The sequence below is a fragment of the Rhipicephalus microplus genome, chromosome 6 (assembly GCF_043290135.1).
Source record: "Rhipicephalus microplus isolate Deutch F79 chromosome 6, USDA_Rmic, whole genome shotgun sequence".
NCBI classification, from domain to species: Eukaryota; Metazoa; Arthropoda; class Arachnida; order Ixodida; family Ixodidae; genus Rhipicephalus; species Rhipicephalus microplus.
The window spans coordinates 170,070,585-170,076,584 of record NC_134705.1 but is presented as its reverse complement, the minus strand read 5'-3'; positions in this window follow the sequence as shown (position 1 = coordinate 170,076,584).

Genomic DNA, 6,000 nt, shown 5'->3' with positions numbered 1-6,000 from the left:
GCTCCACCACTCCACGCCGACACTCAAGCATTCCCACCGCTCGAAGCACCAGCGGCGGTACCTCAGGTGAGCAGTTGGGCAGGGAAAGCTGCTTCTAAGCCTCTCTCACCCCCTTCTGTCGATCCTCCTTCTCCCGAACTTGCGGCCCTTCGCTAGCAAGTTGCGGCACTTCAAAAGCAAAATTCTCTTTTAACTAAACAACTCGAGCTCTTAAATAAGCGACTTCAACCCCAACAACAGTGTACTGCAAGGCCATCCGGTATTGCCTCCTCTGTCCAGGCGGCTACGCCAGCTACGTCCAAGCTTAGTTCTCGCGCTACGTCCACTCCCATTAAACCGCCGGTTCAAGCAGCCATGTGTACTCCAGCACTCGGAACCGGTGCCACATCTACTCCAGAAGCTCTTGAGGCTCCTGGGGCACCTCAGGTTCTCTTGCCCGCTAACCAAACTCTCCCTAGCGAAGAGGAACGCCTCACTCGCGTCGAAGCTTCGATTAATCACCTCCTCACCAGCTTCTCGGTCCAACGCATAGTAGTAGAGGTTACCCAGGCTATTCAAGCCTGGGCAATCACCCAGTTTCAACCCAAGGCATCGCGTTCCCGCTCCTGCTCGGTGAGCAGTGAGGGTACAGCTCCACGGCGTCGTCGTAAGGTGGCTACCACCACCCCGCCGTCGGACAATCCGGCCTCCGTGCCCCTCCCTGCCTCTGAGGATTCCGAGCGGGACATGGAGGACCAAATATAAAACCTAAGTCAGTCACGATGGCTACCAATCGTACGTCCTGTTCAAACATTGCGTCTAAATTCGAGATCATACAGTGGAACCCTGGAGGCTTCGGGAACAGGCGAAAGCGTTCACATCTTTCCCTTTTCCTCAGCTCACTTGGCTCTCAGCCAGCCGTCTTGGCGCTCCAAGAATCTGGCCCTGCTCCATCCCTTTCTGGATACTGCTCCTATGTAGGCGGCACCACCACATGCCTCCTCGTGCATAAAGCTTACACGGCGATACAGATCGACCTCGATCTGGATCTTCCTTACGACTACTGCATGATATCAGTGCTGTGTCAGCGGAGAGGCCAACCATCAATACATATCTTAAACGTGTACTGTCCCCCTCGCCTTGCGAGGGCTTCGTTTGCGCATCTCTTCCATCGGGCACTGCGTATAGCGGCCCCACAACCACTGGTGATTGTCGGGGACTTTAATGCCCCCAGCCCTCACTGGGGTTACCACTACGAGAAGGCCCGGGGCAGAGATCTCAAGGAGCTCATTTCCTCGCTGAGCCTGACGCTTCTTACCGATCCGGCACAACCCACACGTTCCGGCAACTCGGTCACGCGAGACACATGCACCGACCTCTCCCTCACCCGTCACATCCGCGATGCTACATGGGAAAATTTAGGTGAAAACCTAGGCAGCGATCACTTTTTACTCCGCATTTCGTTCACACCGCGGCAGAAAATGCGCCAACACTGGCGCCAAGCCCGTCTCACCGATTGGACTCAGTTCAGAATGCAACCATTCCCCGCCGGCCTCTCCTCGACCGAATATGCAGCGTGGGCATCATACGCTCTTCATATGAAACAAGCGAACACTCGCACCCTTGCAACCTCTAATTTGACTCCTGCAATTGATCCACACCTCCTACATCTTTGGCACACTCGCCGCGGGCTCATAAGGCGCTGGAAACGCAACAAACTTAATCGGAAACTTCGCACTCGCATTGAGGCGCTCACTGCAGAGGCGGCTGCATACTCCGCACAACTTTCCGATGCTAACTGGGCAGACACCTGTTCGAAGGCTGCAAACCAGATGAGCTCTAAGAGTTCGTGGCGACTCTTTAGAAGCCTTCTCGATCCCTCCACCACCAGGGGAGAAACGCAACGCCAGCTCCACCGTGTTCTGCATGCCTTTCAGGGCACTACGGATGAACTCGCGCGAGAACTTTGTGACCGCTACATCTGCCGCACAATTGATCCGGCAGGCCCAGCATATACGTATTCCGGCGCCCCTAACACCGACCTCGGCGCCCCATACACGCTTTCTAATTTACGATTTGCACTCACGAAAATGTGACGGGGCACGGCCCCTGGACGCGACGGAATCACAGTATCGCTCCTGGCAAATCTTCCCGACCAAGCACACCTCTCGCTACTCCAGCTTATAAATTCGATATGGGACGGTTCTCCGCTTCCAACGGAATGGACCACATCGGTCGTGACATTTATTCCCAAATCGGCAAAGTCCGTTAGTATTGAGGCACTGAGACCCATCTCACTTACGTCTTGCGCAGGCAAACTCATGGAAACCATGGTTCGCGAACGCCTTTCCGCCTACTTGGAGGCCAGGAGCACCTTTGCCGACACGATGTTTGGCTTTCGCCCGCATCTGTCGGCGCAGGACGTCCTGCTCCAGCTTCAACACGATATCATAGAGCCGACTACTATGCGCCATAACGATAAAGCCGTGCTCGCTCTCGATCTCCGCGGAGCGTTCGACAACGTCAAACACAGCACTATGCTCACTAACCTGTCTACCACAAACTGCGGGCAAAAGACTTTCAACTACATTCGCGCCTTTCTATCACATCGCACCGCCTTCATTCGCCTTAATTCTACCGAACACGGCCCGTACTTATTAGGCACGCGGGGTACACCTCAAGGGGCAGTCCTGTCTCCTCTGCTTTTTAACCTGGCGATGATGAACCTCCCCTCTCTTCTAAGCGAGGCCGAGGGAATACAACACGCACTATATGCGGACGATATCACAATCTGGACCAACACCGGCTCCTTAGCGCAAATCGAAGAACGCCTGCAAAAGGCTGCCCTTCTGGTGGACACCTACGCAGGTTCATGCGGCCTGGAGTGCTCTCCAGCTAAATCGGCTCTTCTTTCAGTCTCTCCGCTACCGCCGCCTCAAATTTTTCTTCCGTCCGGGCCCGTCCCGTCAGTGCAAAATATTCGGGTTCTTGGCCTTCACCTCACATCGTCCTTGGATCCGAAGGGCACAATAGCAAGCCTCAGACGCACCAGCGAACAGGTGAGCCGCATGATACGGCGAGTTTCTACCAAGCGCGGCGGCCTCCGCGGGTCTCAGTCCCTCCGATTGGCCCACGCGTTTGTGACCAGTCGCGTCCTCTACGCCTTGCCTTACCTTCGCCTGCGTCGTCGACACGAGCACCAGCTGGACGTCCTTCTTCGTTCAGTATACAAACGCGCTCTGGACCTACCTATTGCAACTTCCAACAGCCGATTCACGGCTCTGGGGGTACAGAACACCTTTGCAGAGATGCGCGAAGCTCATCGCGTTAACCAGATCAATCGACTGTCGCAGACGCCTTCAGGGCACCGTCTTCTACACAGACTTGGCCTTAACCCGACATCTGACCAAAACCCTCTGCAGCCGGTACCAGAGCTCTGGCGTCAAAAGCTATGGGTGGGACCTCTACCCCGTAATATGAACCCCGACTTCCATCCTGGCCGTAGACTAGCACGCGCCGCGGCCCTTCATAAGCGACACTCCGATCGTCCTGGTGTTTTCTACGTGGACGTCTCGGGTCCCTCCCCCTCGGGTCACTTCACGGATGCCGTGATTACAGAGGGCAAACACGTAGATGGCCTCTCCTTTCGAGCAGACACAGTAACGCACGCTGAAGAGGTTGCCATAGCTTTGGCCGCCTCTCACCCTGCCTCACGCACCATCCTGACGGACTCGCGCTCGGCCTGTTCTCAGTACCTTCAGGGTTCCATTGCCCCGCTGGCGGCTAGCCTACTACAGGCAGCCTCTTGGCTCTTTAACCCTCATCCCATTCGTATAGTGTGGACCCCAGGCCACTCGGGCCTGCCCGGCAACGAGGCGGCAAATGCCGCTGCCCGCGCTTCTCCTGTCCGGGCCGTTGCCCCTCCATGTCCCGAGAAGGAATCTGGCAATACCAACCTGACGCGCTTTCGCGAAGTTTTGGCTTATTACCGGGCTTCGCGCCGCCTCTACCCGGACCCCGCACGCGGTTTGGAGAAAGCGGACGAACGACTGCTACGCCGCCTGCAGACGAACACCTTTATCAGTCCGGCGGTCGCCAGGCACTTTTTGCCGGAAATCAATGGCACCTGCTCGACCTGTCATGTCCTCGCCGACACATATCACGTCGTAGCATCGTGCCCAGTTAATTCCGTCCCTTTCTCATCCCCTTTTCCTATCCCAACTAGAGAGGCTTGGGAGGAGCACCTGCTCGGCTGCTCTACCTTCGCTGCACAACGCTCCTTGGTGGAGCGCGCACGGGCAGCTTCCAGCTCCACTGGCGTCCCGGAATAGGGTCTTGCCACTCTAGCACGCTGATGGGCCACGTCGGCACTCTAGTAGACTTTTTCTGAAATAAATGTTTTTTACCACCACCACCTACCACCACCACGGACACTGCGTGCGTCATCCAGAAGCTCTTGGTGCGTCCTTCGCATACGCCAAAGCAATCCGTCGGAGACGCTGCTAGCGTCGAACAGCGTGCCTACCCCCTCCTCCTTCAGCTTCTCAGCGGCTATAAAAGGCCGGCGCACATAGCACCGAGTGCCTTCCTCGTCCGCGTTGTTTACATTGTTTCTTTCTGTCTGCCTTCTGTCTGGCCACAGCCTGGATGCTTGTTACCCTCGCGACATGCTATCCAAGAGACAGGGGGCCTCTCTGTAGCAGTACATAATCACAGATACCGATTAATCAAGTTTTTTCAACGTTTGTTCTCGAGTGGTCTCACGGATAAATGTATGAATAGAATTGAGCAGGTGAAAGCGATAATCATAAAGCTGGTGAGGAGCAAAAAAAATTGATGAAATTGATGAGAAAAAGAAAGACTTGCACTCACAGCTACATCTTTGCAAACACTTGAGCCTTGAAGCGAAACCGTTGGAGTTCATTGCACAGAGACCACGACGAAACAGGTAACAGTCGTTTTTCAAAAGGTCGAAGTACCACCTTGTTCTTCTGCCTAAGCAGAGTATAGGCCTCTGAGGAAGACTACAGAGAAGTTTAGGCTCACTGTGTGCTGCAAATAAACAATAGGGTCACATTTAGCGAAAATCAAAGAAAAAACATAGGTGTGGATTTACCTTCAATAAAATCATTTGTTAGGATTCATCGTAGTTCATCTTTTTCTTCTCGTGTACTCTGTTTAGTTGCTCTATTCACAGTGCTTTCTATACACACGTTCCTTGCCGGGAGCGCTCGTGTTCTGGTCGTACGATTTTAGGCAACGTTCTTTCCTAAATATAAACACACGCGTGACGCGTAGAATTCGTGGCACCGCTGCACCCAGGAACAGGGATTCAGAATACAGGAAATCATGTTGTTGCACGTAAAACTCATCGGCGAAAAAAAAGAGACCACAGAGTTGAGTAAAGTGCGCATGTAATGTACACAAAACGCTCCTTGAGTCAGTGTGTTAGTTTTGCATTGTCTGTGTGGTTGCAATTGTGACATTACAAGGCCAATATCAAGAAGAATGCCCCAACAAAACTTGTTTGAAAGGAATTCAATGACTAATTTCCTGAAAGGTCTGATGCATGGCGTTTTGGGCAGTTTCATTGTGACTTCGACATCTGTTGTCGTCACGTCAGTTGCAATTATGTTGGTCTAAAGAATAGAGTCAATTAGTTTGACAAATAATTACTACCTCCGCATATTTCTGAGCGCAGCAGATGCTCATAAGATAACACTATTTTAGGCAACACAATGCATGTGTTGCTTTACAAAATTTTCATATTTTAATGCATTGCAGTGAATTTTAGCTACAATGAAGAAAACAAAACTTTACGTTCAAGAATTTTTTAATTGAATGTGCGTCTGAAAAGTTTTTTTTTTGCGAATGTAAAAATATCTCGTAGTACCGAACTGCACAATCGTTTATACGAGAAAAATCAAGACGTCTGTCGCTATATGTATGTCTACTCACGTTGGCATTTAAGTAGGCACTCCTCTTCTGTCGCAAATCTGGGTATGTTAATATGACAAATGG